Consider the following 21,516-nt stretch of genomic DNA (forward strand, 5'->3'; position numbering starts at 1 on the left):
TATATAACCCTTGCGAAAACAAAAGTTTGTAATTGACATTAATTCAATGCAATTTTCTTTTTTCTAAGCAATTTTAAATGTGATGCGTGTGTGTTTATATGTGTATATCCATTTATTTTTTTATGTTTGTTTAGCGTGTCCATACAAGCTTAGCCAAGCTAAATTTCCCATGTGACTCACTAAAACATGCGCATGGCTCATTTAAACCAAGCCAAGGCAACAAAATTTTGGGATCCAATTTGAGCCATGAGCGGAGTGGCTTGTTTCTAACACCTGCTTATTGGGCCTATTAACTCGAGATCTAAAATGGAGAGAAAGACCTCATGTTCTTCCATATAATTTCGGAAGAAGATCATTTAGTTATCTCAATCCTGATTGGCTCATGTTGACAACAACCAACGCCTTGTGGACGGCAGCTAGCAAAGCAAGGTGAAACCAATAGAAGTGCTAAAATTAAAACCAAGTCAAAAAATACGTAAATAACCAACCACCGTTGAATTGTGAGTTAATAGGGTTTTCTATAAGACTAACTATAGGAACATGATGTCCATGTTTGAAAAATAAGAAATTGAAACAAGAAAGAACTGTAAGTAGAGTAATTAAGATGAAAGGGTGATTGGGAGTATTGAACAAACAATTAACAAGGAGGCTGCCAATTTGGTGAATTGGCAAAAACCATTACAAATTATTTTTGAAAATAAATGTATAAAGTATAAAAAAATAAAAAAAAATAAAAAAATCATAAATATATTAAAAACTTGAACAAGTTCAAATTGAATCGATCCGCAGCCAATTTTATTCAGAACAAGCATATTTACGCCAAATGGCCTCATTCTCGTGTCATTTTGTTAGAGTACCTATGCATCAATAAACAAGTGTACTAATGAGTAATGCCCACAAGTGCCAAGGCAAGCTATGTCACCAAGCCAAAGGGCAGAAAATAAAAGAAAATGAAATATTTTAATTGCATAATGGTATTATACGAGCAGATGTTTTTTTTTAAGATTTTATTATTAAAAACTAGTTTAAAAGGTACATTCTATTGCCAAAAATCATGACAAAGTAAGTGTCATTCCAATGCCTATATCGGTGAAATTTTACTGGTGTATGTGTATTGTGGTCAAATTTCCAGTAACGCGTCTCACAACATTACGGATTCCACTTGTACTCATTGAAAGGGTCTATACCGGTGATGACCACTGTAAGCCTATTGAGTGGAAATGACCAGCGATGTTAATAATGGTCCATCACCAATGAAGTGTGAGTAAAAAAGCACATAGAAAATTCTGTTAGCCATAGTTTTTGTTTTTCTTCACTTTCTTTCTCACTCAATATGTTCATTGTTTAATTGGAATCTCAAGAGCAGCAATATTTATGGTTTATAAAAACTAAAGGTCTTTCGAATCTAATCTAAGATCAGAGAAATAAGGGTCTGATTTTAAATCCACGGGTCTTGCGACATGACAGTATTTTGGAACTACAACTGACTGTGCCAAGAACCAAACTTTAGAGTGTTTTAAGAAGCCAAGGGAATGGATTTAGCCCCATGTAATCTGCAAGCTTAGGTTAACTGCCAAAACGGCTTGATTAAAAAAAAAAAAAAAACTGTAACCAGAAGGTAAAGTTTCATCTTTAACCGCTAAATTATTGTAAGATTTGCAAATCATAACTGCAACCAGAAGGTAAAGTTTCATCTTTAAACACTTGATTAACTGAACCGACTTGAGTAACAAATTTGATGTTGACATAAAAAGGAAAAGGTGTAAAACGTGCTTTAATCTTTACATTACTTAATATAATAATTTACACACAAGATTACTTGCTTTCATGTCAGATTTTCACCAAAATAATAGAAAAAAAATGAAGGTCAAAATATCGATGTTTTTTTAAATATATCGTCTCTTGAAACGTACATACGGAAAAAACGACACGTTTATTTTAAATATATCGTCTCTTGAAACGTATATACGGAAAAAACGACACGTTTAAAAAGAATAACAAAAGAATGGAGGGACGCGAATAGAAATTGGCCAACATTCCGCTTCTCCTTTATGAGACTGAAACCAGAGCTCCTCCTGCTGCTCAACAGAAACCGGCGGAAGAGATGAAGGAGATGCACAGAGGGAGCCTAGTTGTCGACCACTCACAAATCAACGTCTCGAGGTTCGACTTCGACTCCATCCAGCTTTCCCCTGGCGAGAATTTGGGCATCTTGAGGTAAAATTTTCCGTTCCTGATTCCTCTGTAACCATGGTCTTGGTCGATTCTGGATTTGAGAACGTCATCGTGGTCTACAACCTTGGCCCGACAAGCTTGAGAAGCTGGAGGGTATCATTAGGAAGATATTTGGGCAGATCGACATGATTAAGGAGAAGGGGCTATAAAATGGATGCCTGTGAATTCCGAGACTCAGAAGGCGCAAGGTTATTGCTTCATCGAGCTCAATACCGCGCCGGTGCTGGCTGCAAGCAGCAAGAAAATGAAACCCTAACGGGCAACATTATTTTCTGTGGATTTCGATTGCACCCCGGATCATAATCTCGGATTTCCATCGACAGGTGCGATCGAAATCCACAGATCATAATCACAGATTTCCGTTCGGGATTGTGATCCTGTGTTTGCCTGGCTGAAAATTTGAAAATCGGGATGAGGAACCCACTTCTACAGTGGTGTCTATCTCGGTAATAATCTGGCGCTTTTGTAAACCTTCTTCAAAATCCTTTCACCTACTTGAAGTCTAGTTTCCATCGAGCCTTGGGTTGCATGGTCCAGCACCCTCTTCTCTTTTTGTTTTCCTTTAAAAATATCCTAACCATTCCATTAGGCATGCTGATTTTTTGAGTGAATATTTAAATATTCACCATCTTGTTTCAGTAAATCCTGTAGCAGACAAAGCTGCTTCCAATAAAAGTACATACCAAAAGGATCTCAACTAACTAGAGCTTGAGGAACAAACTTTCTAATATGTTTGGATGGTTGTGAATCAAGCATCTCTTTACACACTGGGCACAATAGAGGTACAGATGTACAGCTGATTGCTCTTTAAGCGTGTCTCTTAGTATACTATTTTCATGTTTAGGGTGGAGATATTTTTCTATCCTATTTGGAACCTCATATTCAGGTTTGATGCTTTCAACTGTTTGCGAGATTTTCCTGTGTTTCAGTTGATCTCCTTTTTCATGTTTGAGGATTTGTTTTGCTTTCTTTAGCATAATTTTGTAGATACTAGCAGTTTGCATATCACACAATGTGGTATGATAGTAGGTCTTCCTTGTTCCTAATTTATAAGTTCTTCCAACTTGCTTAAGACTTTTAGATCAAAGATAAGGAAATTTGTCAAATAAAAGGTTGGTCACTTTTTAATTTCTGCTGCTACAAACGCCTTCAATCTGAAAATGTTTTCAACTACTTTTACTGCTTTGTAGTTATTATCTGAAATGTTATTAATTTTAGCTTAAATTTTTAATTTTTGCTGCTTGAGCATTTGCTTGTGATTGTTGGTTGTCCATCAATAGCTTTCATTGTTTCATGAGTCCTTCATGGATAATTAGTGACATAGTAGCTGGGTTATCATTGTTGATGCATAAGTTATGCTACATTTAGTGAAGCATGTTGTACATCACTAAATGCCACTTTTCTTGTACTGAAGTTTATTATATATTTGGCAACTATCAATTGTTTTCAAATTTTGTGCATTTTTATTCTATTTTTTGAATATAAGTAAACATTTTTTCAAAAACTCTTCGTACACATTTAAAAAATTTTAGCAACTTTATTGATGCTTCATACAATTTTATAATTTCTAAAAGTTATTTTTTGATAGTTGTTAAAGAAGTTGAAACGAATTTGCTATATACGTATTGGAAAACTTTTGTGCAAATTGTGTTTTGATCTTCTTGCATGTGAGTATAGTTTTCTGATTTTTTGGAAAAATTGTTTTTGAGAACTTCTATTAAGTTCTTCTTTTGTACAGAAAATATGCTGAATTGAAATACCGGAAATAAATAACCAAATTGTTGAAAAAAATCTAAACTTTTGTTTTCTGAAATGCTCTATTCCTGTAGAGCTAAAAGGCACTTAGTTTTAGTATCAACTCTTTACAACATAATGTCTTTTTAACCCGGTTTTGTGAACCTGTCAGAATTGGAAAAATCTGCCCCTATTTTAGAGTAGAACATTTTTTACTTTCGCTTTCTAATTAAAATCTGAATTTGGGTCTGAGTTTGGGAACTTCTAGTGGTTTTGACAAATTTATAAACTACTCCTTGTTTCTGTTTCTTACAAACCAGAATTCTGAAAACTAGTAATTTTTGCTCTGTTCTTGGTTTTTTAATTCCTAAGAGAAAAGAAATGGTCTATTATACCTTTTTGGAGTGTTTTTTCCCATCTTTCAAGTTTCTATGTTTGATTTTTCTTTAATTTTTTGGCCTTTGTAACTCTATCAAATAGAGTGAAATTCTGAACTTAGAATTTCCACTTAGGGAGGTGGGGGCTTGTTAGGGCATGAACAGTGGTTTTGCTTTGATTTCTACATATTGCTTGTGTGTTATTGCTAAGAGGATTATCTCTTAGCATGTTTTGTTTGTGCCATCTAGGGGTGTGGACTGTATTTTTAGACAGGAAAACCATAATTTGAGTTATGTACTAAGGACCTGATGCAAGAAAGATCAAGATTAACTGATCTTAATCTAACTGCATTCACGACTAAACTGAAACTATGTTTAAAGCTATATCACATAGGTACGGGTACGGGTACGGACCATTTTCAAAAAATTTGGGTACGGGGGTATGGCCGTACACGCACGAACATATATATATATATATATATATATATATATATATATAATTTCAAACAAAATAACATATTCACACATATATATCAAAAAATTGCAAACAGCACGCTTTCTTTCACACATAAATCATGGTCCAAAACACAGTATGGAAGTAATTAACATACAATTATACAAACATGTCTTTTCCTTTTATCGGTCATTACAACTTATGTCTAAACAGAACCTAGCAAAAGAGCTGCAACACATAACCAATAAAAATAGGGATCATTTGAAATAGATGAATCCTCTCACGATACGATATATCACAGCAATAACTAGGGAAGACGCAGTTAATAGGGATCATGTAGTGCAAAATGCCAAAATCATATACAATACAAATGTTGGCAAATTTGTATTGTATAATACAAATTTGAAACCCTCTCGGGTAGAGAAAGGGCTAGCCAAAGGGAGAGGTGATGGCAATAAACATTAGAGAAAGGGCGAGCCAGAGGGAGAGGTGATGGGTTTTCAGGCGATGGGTTTTCTGCACACTGTCTCCGTCGCCGGCGATGAAGGCAGGGGTGGAGCCGATGAAAATGAAAACAAAAAATGAAAAAAACAAAGTCACAGTCACCTCCTGCCGCCGCCGCTGTCGTCGCCTGCGTTCGCCACCCCTGCCGTCGCCTGTGTTCGCCGCTGCTTCGTCGGAGAGAGACGAGAGGTAAGAGTCGTAAGAGGTAAGACGCAAGGGTTTCGTTTTACGTTTTTTTTAACGTCAAAATGTTTTTAAAGTTGAAATGAAATAAACGTTAGAAAAAAAAGGACAAAATTGGACTTGGCCAATATTGACCGTGTCCAATTTTGGACAGATACGGCTCCGGTGCATTGACCGTACCCGGTACGGTCAACGCCGCACCGGGACCGTACCCAGGCCCGTCCCGGTACCGGTACTGGTGTCGTACCGGTACCAAACGGGTGTATCATAGGTTTAAAGTAACTAAAAACTCAAGCAAAGATCAAACGAACAAGAAGAATAGAAGAAAACTAACAAACAACTTGCATTTCTTTTAACTGATTTTTCTGTGTTACAAAATGACCCACGTCCCTTTATATAGAGAAAGAGATGGATTGCGGATCTAGATCTATTTACAAGTACAAAAAATCTAACTAGATGCAGTTACATGATTTGGTTATGCTTTCATCTTGCATCAGACTACCCTAGATGGAAAAGAGTCGTCCTCGACGAGTTTAAATCTTTCATTCCGCCAAAATGATTCTTCACCTTAGAGGGTTTGAATTAGGCTTGGGCAATGGGCCGGCCCGACCCGATTGGGCGTGGGCTTGGGCCGGGCCGGCCTATCGCTTGAACCGGTCTCAAAAGGGACCGGCCCAAACCCTCGAGCGCCTCGAGCTGCCGCTCGAGTTCCCCCCTTTCGCCTCAAACAGAGGCGGAAGGGGCAAACCAGAGGGCGAAGGGTGGGCGCCCACCGCCACCCAACCATCCCGTCTAAGGGCGGAAGGCAGCAGAAGGTCACTACCTGTAGCCTCTGGTCCACCGACGGGCGGCGATTCTAGTGGCCGGGCTGGTTTGGGTGGCAACACCTTTAAACTTTGCCCACAAGGTGTTCCGTGAGCGTAGGCGGCATTCTCTGCACTATCACCGGCCGATGGGGACCCTCGATGACTGCTCGCCTCTTCTCATTCCATCATCAGAAGCGCTGACGGCCAAACGAATGTCTGCAACAGCAGGTCCATGAACGATTTGCATGTTCTGCAGGGCCGGACGGAACATTTCTCTGAATTTGTCCATTAATCTTTCAAGAGAGAATCCCAATTCATCCACTTTTGTCGTGAAAGCAGCAACTCCTTGTCTAATATCAGATCAGATTCTTGCCTTGCTAAGGTCAGCAGCAAGGTTTGCTAAACTTGGTTTTTCATGTTCGTAAAAAGCCTCGCTCTGATACCAACTGATGCAAGAAAGATCAAGATTAACTGATCTTAATTTAACTGCATTCACTAAACTAAAACTATGTTTAAAGTAACTAAAAACTCAAGCAAAGATCAAACGAACAAGAAGAACAGAAGAAAACTAACAAACAACTTGCATTTCTTTCAACTGATTTTTCTGTGTTACAAAATGACCCACGTCCCTTTATATAGAGAAAGGGATGGATTGCGGATCTGGATCTGTTTACAAGTACAAAAAATCTAACTAGATCCAGTTACATGATTTGGTTATGCTTTCATCTTGCATCAGGACCTTTCTATGTATATGCACGGGCAGAGAAATTATAGGGAGCCTCTTGTTCCAATAGAGTAAAATAGAATATTCGTGTTTGATTTTTGAATTTTGATGGTTTGATTGAGTATTGATTATTAGAAGACATGTTAAATACTTATGTATATATTATTAAAGTAATCTTATCCCAATCATGTCCATTCCCAAGAAGATGGACTGTAAGTGGATACCTTCAAACCTTTAATGCATCATTTACAAATAAATATTGTTACATGACAAGTTTGATAAAATATTTTGTGTCTATTCATCTATGTTATGCAGTTTAGTCTCAAAAAGACGATTTATATTGCATTTTTATGTTTGTCAGGACAGTTAACCTAAAGATGCACCAAATGCAAACACAGAGCTCATTTAGAAACCACTAACAACAGAAGAAGCTTATGTATCTGCAAGGGGCATGCAAGTTGTTCTTTAGTGCTTGTACGACAGAAATATTGAAGTTTGGCATTGTGAAAGTTGTGGCTGATTCTACTTGGAGGTGAGAAATTTTCTGTTGGGAAATTTGCTATTCATTTGATGAAAGAAAATATTCTTGTTACGAGAGAGAGAGAGAGGCAGCAAAAAGTTCTCTTGCATTACTTGACCCTAATCTCTATTAAGAGATTAGGGTTAGGGAAAATTACAAGAGAAGTCCACTAAAAGTAACAAAACATTTAAAGAGACCTTCCCTAACTTCCTAATATTTCAGAAAACCCCTTTTTTTGTATCTTTAACACTCCCCCTCAAGCTGGAGCATATATGTCAATCATGCTCAGCTTGTTACAACATCTCAGGAAATCGCCTATGGGAAGAGCTTTAGTGAGAATATCTGCTGCCTGATCTTCTGAGGAGACATAAATAGTGCTAACAATTCCTCCTTGAACTAAGTCCCGAATATAGTGGCAATCCACTTCAATGTGTTTAGTCCGCTCATGGAAGACAGGATTGTTAGCGATATATGTAGCTGCCTTGTTGTCACAATACATTTTCATTGGGAGATTCACTGAGACATCCAACTCTACAAGTAGTGATCTAACCCACGACATTTCAGCCACAGTTTGAGCCATAGCCCTATATTCTGACTCAGCACTAGAACGAGCCACAACATTCTGCTTCTTGCTCCTCCAGGAAATAAGATTACCGCCCACAAAGACACAAAACCCGGTAGTAGACTTCCTATCATCTACAGATCCAGCATAATCAGCATCACTATACGCCTCGATGTCAACACATTCTCCTTTCTTGAACCATAGCCCCTTTCCCGGGGCTGATTTCAAGTATCTTACAATCATTAGAGCTGCATCCCAGTGAACTTTTCGGGGTTTTTCCATGAATTGGCTCAACTTATTCACAGCAAAGCTAATGTCGGGACGAGTGACAGTCAAATATAACAGTTTCCCTACCAGAGATCTGTAAGATCTAGAGTCAAACGGCTTTGAGTCATCATCATGTATATGAATGCGAGGATTCATGGGAAGTGTGGCAGGTTTAGCCCCCAATAGTCCTGTTTCCTGTAGAAGATCAAGAGCATATTTCCTTTGAGACACTACAACTCCTTTATTACTACGAGCCACCTCAATACCAAGAAAATAACGAAGTTGTCCAAGGTCTTTCGTAACAAAGTGTTGTTGTAAAAACTCCTTTGTTTGAGCTATCTCTTGATCATTTTCCCCTGTAAGAACAATATCATCCACGTAGACAATCAATATCACAAGTCCTGCTGAGCCTCGCTTGATAAACAATGAGTGATCAAGTTGGGATCGACTAAATCCACACTTAGATAACACTTCAGTAAGCTTTTGGAACCATGCACGGGGACTCTGTTTGAGTCCATAAATAGCCTTCTTTAACTTGCATACCTTGGAACACTCCCCTTGTCGCTCAAAACCAGGTGGTTGCTGCATATAAACAATTTCAGAAAGGTCTCCATGCAGAAAGGCATTTTTGACATCCAATTGAAAAAGAGGCCACTCTCGTTGGACAGCAAGAGAGATAATCAAGCGAATAGTGCCCAACCGGGCCACAGGCGAAAAGGTCTCAAAGAAGTCAACACCATAAGTCTGAGTATAACCTTTTGCGACAAGACGGGCCTTGAACCTTTCAACTGACCCATCAGAATGATACTTGATGGTGAATACCCATCGTGAGCCAACCACATCACAGCGTGTTGGGGGGTCTACCAAATCCCAAGTCTCCCGAGAAAGAAGAGCATCCATTTCCTCTTGCATAGCTTGTCGCCAACGTGGATCTAACAGGGCGTGATGGTGCGAGGACGTGATAACATGACTAGATAAAGCTTGATCAAACTGTACTAAGTGTGTACTCAGATGAGCAGTAGAGACAGAATTAGATATAGGATGTAAGGTACACTGTCGCTTGCCCTTGCGAATAGCAATAGGGAGATCTGCTGCAGAATAGTCATCACTCAAACCTGAGTCAGTCTTATCAGTAGAGCTTACCTCTTGAGACGATGCTGGTGGACGGTTGAGAGAGGGACCTAGACGACGAGTGTAAACCAACGGAGGCTCAAGAAAACGTTCATGTGACCTAGGTTGAGATGATGGAAATGACTCAAGTGACACTGGTGGAAGAGGAAGAGGTATAGGTGCATGCATCTCAGATGAAGAGGGACTTGACGGAGGGAAATAAGGACGAGACTCAAAGAAGGTAACATCCGCACTGATAATGTCTTTCTTGGTCACGGGATCAAAGCATTTGTATCCCTTTTGATTAGCTGAATAGCCAATAAAGATACATTTGAGAGCTTGGGCAGCCAGTTTGCTTTTGTTCGGGCCTAGGATATGTGCGAAGCAAGTGCATCCAAAAACTTTGGGAGGTAAATGAAATAATGAACGCCCTGGATATAGAATTTGAATTGGAATACGGTCTTGAATGGAGGAAGAGGGTAATCTATTAATGAGGTAACACGCAGTAAGGATAGCATCACCCCAAAAATAGGCAGGCATGTGAGAATGTAACATGAGGGTACGAGCTACGTTTAGGAGTTGCCGATGTTTGCGTTCGGCTACACCATTCTGTTGGGACGTATGTGGACAAGTATATTGAGGTCGAATTCCATGGTCGGCATAAAACTGAAGTAGAATGGAAGACTTGAATTCAAGAGCATTATCAGTGCGAATATTTTTGACAATGAATCCAAACTGAGTTTTTATTTCCTTGATAAATTTTTGAAGAATACATATGACTTCAGATCTTTCCCTTAACAAGAAAACCCAACTGACTCTAGTAAAATCATCAACTAGAACAAGATAATATCGAAAACATGATCGAAAAGGAACCCGACTAGGACCCCATACATCCACATGAATGAGATCAAAAGGACTCTGACTCGATGGACTCTGACTCGAAGGAAAGCTGCTCCGTGTATGCTTGCCCAACTGGCAGGCATCACATAAGAAGGACTCTGATGCAGGAATGTCTGGAAACATGCGACGAAGTTTTGGTACGGAAGGATGACCCAATCTGAGATGCCATTGGAAGGGAGAAGGCTTGGAAGGGACTGAAGATGCAGCAACATCAACTGGGATTGACAAAAAATAAAGGCCCTCACGCTCATGGCCGCCACCAATCATCTTCCCAGTTGGTAAGTCCTGAAAAGAACAAGAGTCAGATTCAAAAATGACTTGACATTGTAAGTCGATAGCTAGCTGCTTCACAGATATCAAATTAACAGGAAACTGAGGTGCATATAGCACATGTGTAATAGTGCCTAAATGTGGAAGATAAATATCACCGCTACCCAAAACAGGGGACAACTTGCCATCAGCCAGCTTAACATACTGTGGTGTAGAAAATCTGACAAATGATGAAAAATTTTGTGGTTGATTACAACAATGTCTAGAAGCGCCCGAGTCTATCATCCATGTCATACCTGGATCAGCAGTAGGAGCACCAACAGAGAATGCTGAATCTACAACAGCAGCATTGGTAGATGTAGAGGCAGATGTAGAGCCAGACCTCTGAGCAAGAACACGATCATATTCATCCTTACTTAGGTTAAGAGAATATGACATAGATATAGAAGGATCAGTAGAAGACTCAACCATAGATATTGTTGCCTTTGAATGAGTTGCCTGGGATGAAGAAGGACCTCTGCTTGTGGTGATTCTACCTCCACCACGTCCAGAGGAAACATTAGACCTGAGGTGAGGATGTTTGTCCCAACAACGGTCCTCTAGATGACCAATTTTGCCACAATAAGAGCACTGAAATCTGCCACGTCCAGCACCACGGCCTGTACCACGCCCCCTAGTGCCTCCAAAAGAACTAGGGCCCCGTCCTCCTGATATCACAAGTGCAGAGACTGGTATGTCATGCGTAGTCTGAGAAAGAGTGGCTGCAAAGCGACTCAGCCTATTATACGTGTCTGCTAAATCTGGAAGTTCACTGCCTGTTAGAATTTGAGACTTTGCCACAGAGTATTCTGAAGATAGGCCAGATAAGAACTTTGCCACCATACCAGTCTCAACGTGTGATGCATAACAATGCTGGCAAGGTGGGCGAAGAGCCTTTAACCGTTCATATGCAGCAGTCAAAGTAGCAAAATATTGAGATAGGTCCTGATCCCCTTGTCGAATGTTGCATAACTCCTCTTCTAGTTGTAGGATCTTGATTACATTAGTGGCATGCGAGTATGTCTTTCTTAAGAAAGACCACATATCCTTGGCCTTGGTATAATATGCAGTAGTTGGGGCTATATGAGACTCCACACTATTCATAATCCAAGACATAACAATATAATTATCTTCATCCCACGCAGCATATATTCCTTTTTTCTCAATAGGTTCATCCTCCTCAAGAATATATTTCTTCCTATGACCAGCCACCGACATTATGAATACCCTAGACCATATTTCATAATTTGAGCCATTAAGTTTCATCGTGGTTCCATAAGAGAATGAATTCCCAGCCATCTTGTAGTCAGTAGACCCTTCAGATTTACTGTTTTCAGCCATAGTAAATAAAGAAGACCAGATTGACGCAAACGTTTAAAGAAGGAGGGCTAGGAAATTACTGTCACTTCAGATCTGATTTAGCCGATGACAAAAACAAGAATGAACTCCCAACGACTGAAGATTGTTGCTCCCAACGACTGAAGACTGCTGCCACTTATAACAGCAGCTAGTTCTCATAAAACTTCCTGTCCACGTGTCAAAGAAATCCACGAAATCAAACAAAAACTTGTACTAAGGATCAGCAACAGTCCTCACGCAGCCTTTCTTTACTGAATTTGTATCCACGATCTATAGAAAAAATCTGATCATATTCAAAAACCTGAATTTATAAGCAGCACATAGACTCCACAAAGCATCCACAACACCTCACGCAGCTTGACTTTACCGAAACTGTATTTACGATCATCACAAACCACAGCGTCACATGTCACGCTGCATCCACAATAGTCTCTTCATACGACCAATATGAGGATCTGATCACGCCTTCCACATAGGCGTGATCAGGTCCTCCTTCTCACGGCACGCCCAACCCCTATTCCCTCACTGTCTCCTTATTGGGTGATAAGAGGGAATAAGGAGTAGCAGTGACAAGGGAGAGAACGAGAGAAAAAAAAAGGAACGAACTCACTTGGCTGTTCGTCGGAGAAGATGGTGATCGCCGGAGAAGGTCACCGGAAAGTGCACTCTGCCGTCGACGCCCACACCCGCTCTGATACCATGTTACGAGAGAGAGAGAGAGAGGCAGCAAAAAGTTCTCTTGCATTACTTGACCCTAATCTCTATTAAGAGATTAGGGTTAGGGAAAATTACAAGAGAAGTCCACTAAAAGTAACAAAACATTTAAAGAGACCTTCCCTAACTTCCTAATATTTCAGAAAACCCCTTTTTTTGTATCTTTAACAATTCTTATGTTTTGTAGATGAATAATGCTGTAGTGGTTTATTTGCTTGCACATTGACATAATATGAAATGTTAATTTGCTAATTTGTCTGCATTCTAGTGATATCACATCAGAATCTACATAATTTGATCCTCACCTTCAACCTCTCTCTCTCCCTCTCCCTGTGTGTGTGTGGGTGGGTGGGTGTTTGTGTCTCTATTTAGTTACATGTGTGAACCTGTTGTGGTAATTGTTGCAGTGAAATCTTGCTTCCTTGAGTTGTTTCCATAAAAAACAAGTGTTTTCAAGCACGTATGATGCAACAGAAGAATTGAAAACAGAAGTCTTTTGTCATTTCTCTTCTAGATGGAAGTTGTTGCTTCCAATAAAAGTACATCCCAAAAGGATCTCAAGTAACTAGAGCTTGAGGAACAAACTTTCTAGAATGTTTGGATGGTTGTTGTAGAAACAGTAGAAACACAAGAAATAAAGATCGAACACGGATGTAACGTGGAAAACCCTCAAGGAGAGGGAAAAAACCACGGGTGAGGAGGTCTGGTGCCCACTAGCCGCCAGACTCTCCTCTCTCTCTTAGAACTTCATTCACACTAGAAATTAGGGTTACACGTCTTTAAGTAAGGATCGGGTGTAGATCCAGACCCGGTCCCAAGACCCATCTTTACATGCTTCAACAGTTGTGAATCAAGCATCTCTTTACACAGTGGGCACAACAGATGTACAAGCGTACAGCTGATTGCTTTTTAAGAGTGTCTTTTAGTATACTATTTTTATGCTTTAGGGCAGAGATATTTTTCTACTCTATTTGGAACCTCATATTCAGGTTTGATGCTTTCAACTGTTTGCGAGATTTTCCTGTGTTTCAATTGATCTCCTTTTTCACATCACACAATGTGGTATGGTAGTAGGTCTTCCTTGTTCCTAATTTATAAGTTTTTCCTACTCGCTTTTGACTTTTAGATCAAAGAAAAGGAAATTTATCAAATAAAAGGTTGGTGACTTTTTAATTTCTGCTGCTACAACTACTGTCAACTACTTTTGCTGGTTTGTAGTTATATCTGAAATGTTATTTATTTTAGCTTAAATTTTTTATTTTTGCTGCTTGAGCATTTGCTTGTGATTGTTGGTTGTCCATCAATAGTTTTCATTGTTTCATGAGTCGTTCAGGGATAATTAGTGACATAGTAGCTGGGTTATCATTGTTGATGCATAAGTTATGCTACATTTAGTGAAGCATGTTGTGCATCACTAAATGCCACTTTTCTTTTACTGAAATTTATTATATGTTTGGCAACAGTCAATTGTTTTCAAATTTTGTGCATTTTTATTATGTTTCTTGAGCATAAGTAAACATTTTTTAAGAAACTCTTTGTACACATTTAAAAAATTTTAGCAACTTTATTGATACATCATACAATTTTATAATTTCTAAAAGTTATTTCTTGACACTTGTCAACGACGTTGAAACGAATTTTGCTATATACGTATTGGCAAACTCTTGTGCAAATTTTGTTTGGATCTTCTTGCATGTCAGTATAGTTTTCTGATTTTTTGGAAAAATTGCCTTTGAGAACTTCTATTAATTTCTACTTTTGTACGGAAAGGATGCTGAATTGAAAAACTGAAAATAAATAACAAATTTGTTGAAAAAAATCTGAATTTTTGTTTTCTGAAACGCTCTATTCCTGTAGAGCTAAAAGGCACTTAGTTATCGTATCAACTCTTACAAGATAATGTCTTTTTAACCCGGGTTTGTGAACCTGTCAGAATTGGAAAAGTCTGCCGCTATCTTAGAGTATGCCATTTTTTAATTTCACTTTCTGAATTAAAATTTGAATTTGGGTCTGATTTTTTGAACTCCTAGTGGTTTTTGACAGATTTGTAAACTATTCCTTGTTTCTATTTCTTACAAACCAGAATTCTGAAAACCAAAAATTTTTGCTCTGTTCTCGGTTTTTTAATTCTCTAAGAGAAAGAAATGTTCTATTTTACTTTTTTGGAGTGTTTTTTCGCATCTTTTTTGTTTCTATGTTTGATTTTTCTTTAATTTTTAGGCCTTTGAAACTCTATCAAATAGAGTAAAAATCTGAACTTAGAAATTTCACTTAGGGAGGAGGGGGTTTTTAGGGCATGTACTGTGGTTTTTCTTTGATTTCTGCATATTGCTAAGAGGATTATCTTTTAGCATGTTTTGTTTGTGCTATCTAGGGGTGTGGATTGCATTTTTAGACAGGAAAACCACAATTTGAGTTATGTACTAAGGACCTTTCTAAGAGGACCTTTCTAAGTATATGCACGGCAGAGAAATTATGGGAGCCTCTTGTTCCAGTAGAGTAGAATAGAATATTTGTGTTTGATTTTTGAATTTGATGGTTTGATTGAGTACTTATTATTAGAAGACATGTTAAATACTTACGTATATATTATTAAAGGAATCTTATGCCTGTCATGTCCATTCCCTAGAAGATGGACTTGGAGTGGATACTTTTGCATCATTTACAAATAAATATTGTTACATGACAAGTTTGATAAAATATTTTGTGTCTATTCATCTACGTTATGCAGTTTAGCCTCAAGGCAATTTATAATGCATTTTTATGTTTGTCAGGAACGGTTGACCTAAACATGTGTCAAATGCAACGTGAGGTTCATTCAAAAACCACTGACAACTGAAGAAGCTTTTGTAGCTGCAATGGGCATGCAAGTGTTTCTTAAGTGCTTGTGCAACAAAAGTTTTGAAGTTTGGTAGTGTGAAAGTTGTGGCTGATTCACCTGGGAGGTGAGAAATTTTCTGTTGATTTGAGTTGGGAAATTTGCTTTTCATTTGGTAGTGTGAAAGTTCTGGCCGATTCTCTCTCTCTCTCTCCCTTTGTGTGTGTGTGTGTGTGTTTGCGTCTTTGTTTAGTTACATGAGTGAACCTGCTGGGGTAATTGTTGCAGTGAAATCATGCTTCCTTGAGTTGTTTCCATAAAAAACAAAAGTGTATTTGAGCACATCTGATGCAGCAGAAGAATCAAAAGCAGAAGTCTTTTGTCATTTCTCTTCTAGATGGATGTTGTTGCTTCTAATAAAAGTACATACCAAAAGGATCTCAAGTAACTAGAGCTTGAGGAACAAATACTAGCTTGGTTCATGGCTCTCCTTTGCCCTACATGGCTCGTATGCATGACTAGTTAACAGGGGGATTCACCGCCAATACTAGCTTGGTTCATTATTGCTGAGACAATGGCCTACTTCTTCACATCTACCATGCAATGCATGGTGGTTATTCATAGACAGAGTAATCATGGTATTCACTTCCGCGTACTTGCTAAAGAGTTGTGTATGCCTGGTGGATCATATTGACTATGGTACTGTAGTTGGTAAACTGGATGGAGAAATATAGCTCACCGCTACAGATCTATACCATTGTTAGACCCCTAGCCACAACGATGAGTCTAGTAATTCACCGGTACAGATCTATACGGTTGTTAGACCACTAGCCACAACGGTGAGTCTAGTAATTCACTGCTACAGATTTATACCATTGTTAGACCACTATTGTCTTGACGTTTACATTTAATGAGGCCTGTTGAAAAGGGAAAAGCAAAATTTCCACAGATTCTTTTAGTTGTACATAGTTGGTTTGGCAGGAAGAAAAATAACCGTTATGAAAATATCTACGTTTTTATATAGATATCATCTCTGGAAATGTATATAAAGAAAAAACGATGTGTTTAAAAAAATATCAAAAAGAATGGAGGGATGCGAGCATAAATTGGCCAACGTTCCGCTTCTCCTCTCTGAGACTGAAACCAGGAGCTTCTCTTACCGCTCAGCAAAAACTTGAGGAAGAGAAGAAGCGAGGCACAGAGGGAGCCTCCAATGTCGGCTTCTCACCTGGTCGTCGACCCCTCACAGATCGACGTCTCGAGGGTCGACTTCTACTCCATCCACCTTTTCCCTTGTGAGAATTTGAGCATCTTGATGTAAAATTTTCTGCTCCTGATTCCTCTGAAACTATGGGTCTTGGTCGATTTCGGTTTTGAGAATGTCATCGTGGTCAGCGACCTCGGCCCGACAAGCTTTAGAAGTTGGAGGGCGTCGTTAGGAAGATATTTAGGCAGGTTGGCATGATTAAGAAGGGGATATAAAATGGATGTTTGTGAATCCTGAGACTCAGAAGATGCAAGGTTATTGCTTTATCGAGTTCAATACCCCACTGGTGATTGCTGCAAGCAGCAAGAAAAAGAAAGCCCTAACGGGCAACTTTAATTTCCGTGGATTTCAATTGCACCCCTCATCATAATCCCGGATTTCCATCGACGGTTGCGATTGAAATCCACAGATCATAATCTCAGATTTTCGTCTACAGTGGTGTCTTTCTCGGTAAATACTCTGGCGCTTTTGTAAACCTTCTTCAAAATCCTTCCACCTACTTGAAGGCTGCTTTCCATCCATGAATTTTGAGCCTTGGCTTGCATGATCCAGCACCCTCTTCTCTTTTTGACTTCCTTTAACTTTACAACTTGCCTGGATCCATTATTGACCAATTACTAGGAGAAAATCTCTCTCTATATATATATTTGAGTTACTCCCAAACTTATGAATCAAGCTTCCCTGTATCTTTGTGGCACAGATTCAAGGGTAAAATATCCAAACCATCTTTGACGGTTTCCTTTAGCATGCTGATTTTTCTGATTTAGTATTTAAGTATTTACCACCTTGTTTTATAAATCCTGTGGTACATAAAGCTTCTTTGTCGGGTCCACTTTCACATTGTTGTGTTTGTTTCATTTTACCTTTTCAGTAAATTTATGTGGATTATTCTTATACATTGCAAAATCACAAATTCATATTCCAACCCCAATAAAGATTCCCAAACTGTTCAATATAATGTAGTTTGTAAACTTTTAAGACAGCTTAGCCTTGACCTTTCAAAATGGAATATCCCACTTCTCCTGCTAGAAAAAGCAGCATGATGATCTCCCACAAGCTGGGACTGAAAGCACAAAACAGGGCCTGGTATTCTTAAGGCATTAAGGGTGAGAAATTGCAGCACTCAAGTCACCTTTGAATATGTTACACTAACGATTGTATTGAGGATTCAGAGATAAATATGATGGACTATATGAGGAGCTGTTGTTGGTCATGGATAAATCTGATGTTGTGGAACCCTAGTGGATGAAGTGATGCTTGCTGGACATGAAATCCTGGAAGCTTCTTAAAGGAATCTTATCCCAGTCATCTCCATTCCCTAGAAGGTGGAATGGAACTAGATACTTTCAAACATTTAATGCATAATTTACAAATAAATATTGTTACATGACAAGTTTGATAAAATATTTTGTCTATTCATCTATGTTATGCAGTTTAGTCCCAAAAAGGCTATTTATAATGCATTTTTATGTTTGTCAGGAACAGTTGACCTCAAGATGCATCAAATGCAATGTGAGGTTCATTTACAAACCACTAACAACTGAAGAAGCTTTTGTAGCTGCAAGGGGCATGCAAGTGGTTCTTGAGTGCTTGTACAACTGCTGTCAATTTGAAATTGTTTTTAACTACTTTTGCTGCTTTGTAGTTATATTTGAAATAAACAGGATCAACCTCCTCAGCGATAGCGGCGACCTGTTGGTCTTGCTCATTAACAGCCGCTTCAGAATAACAGCATTGAAGCTGCTTCTTGTCCCTTGCACCAGAAACCTGTAGAGCTTGACGAGGAGCTTCAGGTAGACATCATCAGATTTGGGGGCCGTGCGCTTCGTCTTCTCCCTTGTCCCACCAGCGAGTAAGTCGATATCCATGGCTGCCAATGAACGTCGTCACCGCCATTACCATTAGTCCTTGAAGGTGTTCGTCTGTAGCATCTCACCAGCCATGAAGCTATCACCCCTCTCCTTGGCCCCGATGATGTGAGGATCTCGCCGAAGAGCTCCTGTGCCGTCGTCTTCTATCTTGAGGCCCTACTTAGCCGTGCATTCTATGACAACTTTGAGACTCCCACTTTCGAGCTGGATGCCGTGCTGAACCAACGGTACCTGTGTCGAGCCAACCTCGATGCTTTCTCAGAGGCTTTGGTTTCTTCTCCGATTTGAGACGGAAGAAGAGCTTCTCCAGTGAAGACAAGAGGGAGGAAACAAAATTTGGGGCCGTCGGACTGTAATGTGGATAGGGCATTTTTCTTCGGGTGCATTTGAACTGAATTTGTGAATAAGAGAGCAACAGAGACTCTCCTTTCCTTGAGCAGCGAGAAGGAGCTATGGCAAACAAAGAGAAGAGCATTGGTGACATCAGCAACTCAGAAAATTCTCAGGTGATGCCAGATTCTTTCTTTTTTACATCATTATGATAATTTCAGAAGTGTGCTGGTATCTCACGCACTTAACGACGACAATTATGCCATTTGGAGAAGAGCCATGATAATGGCTTTATCATCAAAAAATAAACTAGGCTTTATAGACGGATCAAAGAGCCAAAAGAAGGATATAAGAATCGTGCCTTGTGGGTTAGATGCAATAATATGATTCTTTCATGGATTTTAAATTCTATTAGCAAACTACTATTGCTTATGCTACTTCTGCTCAAGATGTATGGGAAGATTTGAAAAGCAGGTTTATTAGAGTTTAGCACCAAGAATATATCAACTACAGAGTTCTATATGTCGGCTTCAACAAGAGACTTTATCAGTTACTATGTACTATACAAAAATTAAGGCATTATGGGATGAACTTAAACTCTTATTCTCCCTGTACCGCCTTGTTCATGTGGTGCTATAAGAATTTACTCATATCATATTCAAAGGTAAAGAGTAATCCAATTCTTGATGGGGCTAAATGACTTGTATGGAGCAATTCGTGGTCAAATCTTACTGCTTGATCCTTTGCCTAACATTAACAAAGTTTATGCTTTAGTTCTACAGAAAGAAAAACAATGTGAAGCAAGATTCACATCATCACATTCTGAGGCTGCTCTAGTCATCACTTGCAATTATAATAGTAAGACAGAAGCCCGTGATCAAGTCTTTCGGTTTCAGTTAAATAAAGGAGGCCGTTAGAGCAGGCCCATGTGTAGCTACTGTCATGGTAGAGGTCATATAAAAGAAAAGTGTTATAAGCTAATTGGCTATCCTCTAGGGCATCGGTTTTATAACCCCAATTTCAAGTCTTCCATGGTTGCAGCTGTAACACAAAATCAGAAAATGACAGACCTTCATACTGTCGATGGTGTTGGTTCCTTAAGTAATGATAGTCAAGGTAACATGGGAGTTGTGCCTTCATTCACTAGGGATGAGTACTAGAAACTCTTATCACTCGTTAAAGATCAAACTGCCTCAATCAACTTCGCATGTAATATCTCTTCATGTAATCTCAATTGTATACCTTGAATTATAGATTCTAGAGCAAGTCAACATATTTGTACTGACAACTCAATCATCTAAAATCTAAAAACTTGTCATACACACATAAATCTTTCAAATGGGAATGTAATCTTTGTTCATTAAACCGGTGACGTTCACTTGCCATCTTTTACACTTGACAATACTTTGTGTTTTCCCTCTTTCAAAATAAATTGTTATCAGTTAGTCAACTAACCAAGGCACTAAACTGCTCGGTAACCTTTTTTCCAACACATCGTGTATTGCAGGACCTAGCATCGAGGATAATGATTGGTCAGGGTGAAGAAAGAGGAGGACTATATGAATTTAAATAATTGGTGTCACCTACAAAATGTTTTGCTGTAACTTCTTCTCAAGACCTATGGCATAGGTGGTTTGGTCATCTTTCAACTTCTCGACTTAAGTTACTTAATTCTTATTTAGGGTTGAATTGCTATTTGAATAAAGATATTTGGCAAACACATTTGAAATTTAATTTAAGTGATATTTATACTTCAAAGCCTTTTGAATTAATTCATTGTGACATTTGGGGTCCATATTCACAGTCAACTCTTACGGAGCACATTATTTTCTAAGTATTGTGTATGACTACACTCATGTCACATGGATTTTTTTAATGAAACACAAGCATGAAACATTTTACTTTAATAAAAAATCAATTTGGTGTCACCATTAAAAATGTGAGGTTTGATAATGGTACCGAGTTTTTTTCTCATGAAATGCAATCTTTTCTCAATCAACAAGGTACCAGTCGCCAACATAGTTGTGTCACCACACCACATCAAAACATAATGGTAGAATGCAAACATTGTCATCTTCTTGAAGTAGCAAGGGCCCTTCATTTTGAAGCAAATTTACCAATCTAGGGCTAGTGTATTTTAATTGCCACCTATCTTATTAATCGTACTCCTACACCTACCCTAAGAGGAATATCTCCATTTGAAAAATTATTTGAAAAAAAAAAACCATCTTTTGAACATCTACGTGTCTTTGGCTCCCTTTGCTATGCTGCCAACAATAACCACTACAAAGAGAAATTTGACGATAGAGCACATAAATGCATCTTTATTGGTTATCCTGAAGGCCAAAATGCATACAAGGTCAATGATTTTAAAAAACAATAAAGTTTCCACTAATCGGAATGTTGTTTTTTATGAAAATCTTTTTCTATTCCAACAAGTCAAGGAGGATGAAAGATTGACTGTTTTGCCTA

General features: G+C 38.7%; 1 long non-coding RNA gene across 6 annotated transcripts; it reads left to right on the plus strand.

The window, feature by feature from the left end:
• Positions 1 to 2,038: 2,038 nt before the first annotated feature.
• LOC116262388 (uncharacterized) lies at positions 2,039 to 20,747 on the plus strand. Of its 6 annotated transcripts, XR_004174457.2 has the most exons (6): positions 2,040 to 2,217; positions 2,875 to 3,017; positions 7,379 to 7,549; positions 15,533 to 15,703; positions 18,323 to 19,220; positions 20,552 to 20,747. It is a non-coding gene; the product is annotated as an uncharacterized LOC116262388 (long non-coding RNA). The 6 variants fall into 6 exon arrangements; XR_004174459.2 differs by lacking the exon at positions 20,552 to 20,747 and having other exon boundaries at positions 2,039 to 2,217; positions 18,329 to 19,658; XR_004174456.2 differs by lacking the exon at positions 20,552 to 20,747 and having other exon boundaries at positions 2,039 to 2,217; positions 7,384 to 7,549; positions 18,323 to 19,658.
• The last annotated feature ends 769 nt before the right edge of the window (positions 20,748 to 21,516 follow it).

Source organism: Nymphaea colorata, chromosome 10 (assembly GCF_008831285.2).
Source record: "Nymphaea colorata isolate Beijing-Zhang1983 chromosome 10, ASM883128v2, whole genome shotgun sequence".
Classification (NCBI taxonomy): domain Eukaryota; kingdom Viridiplantae; phylum Streptophyta; class Magnoliopsida; order Nymphaeales; family Nymphaeaceae; genus Nymphaea; species Nymphaea colorata.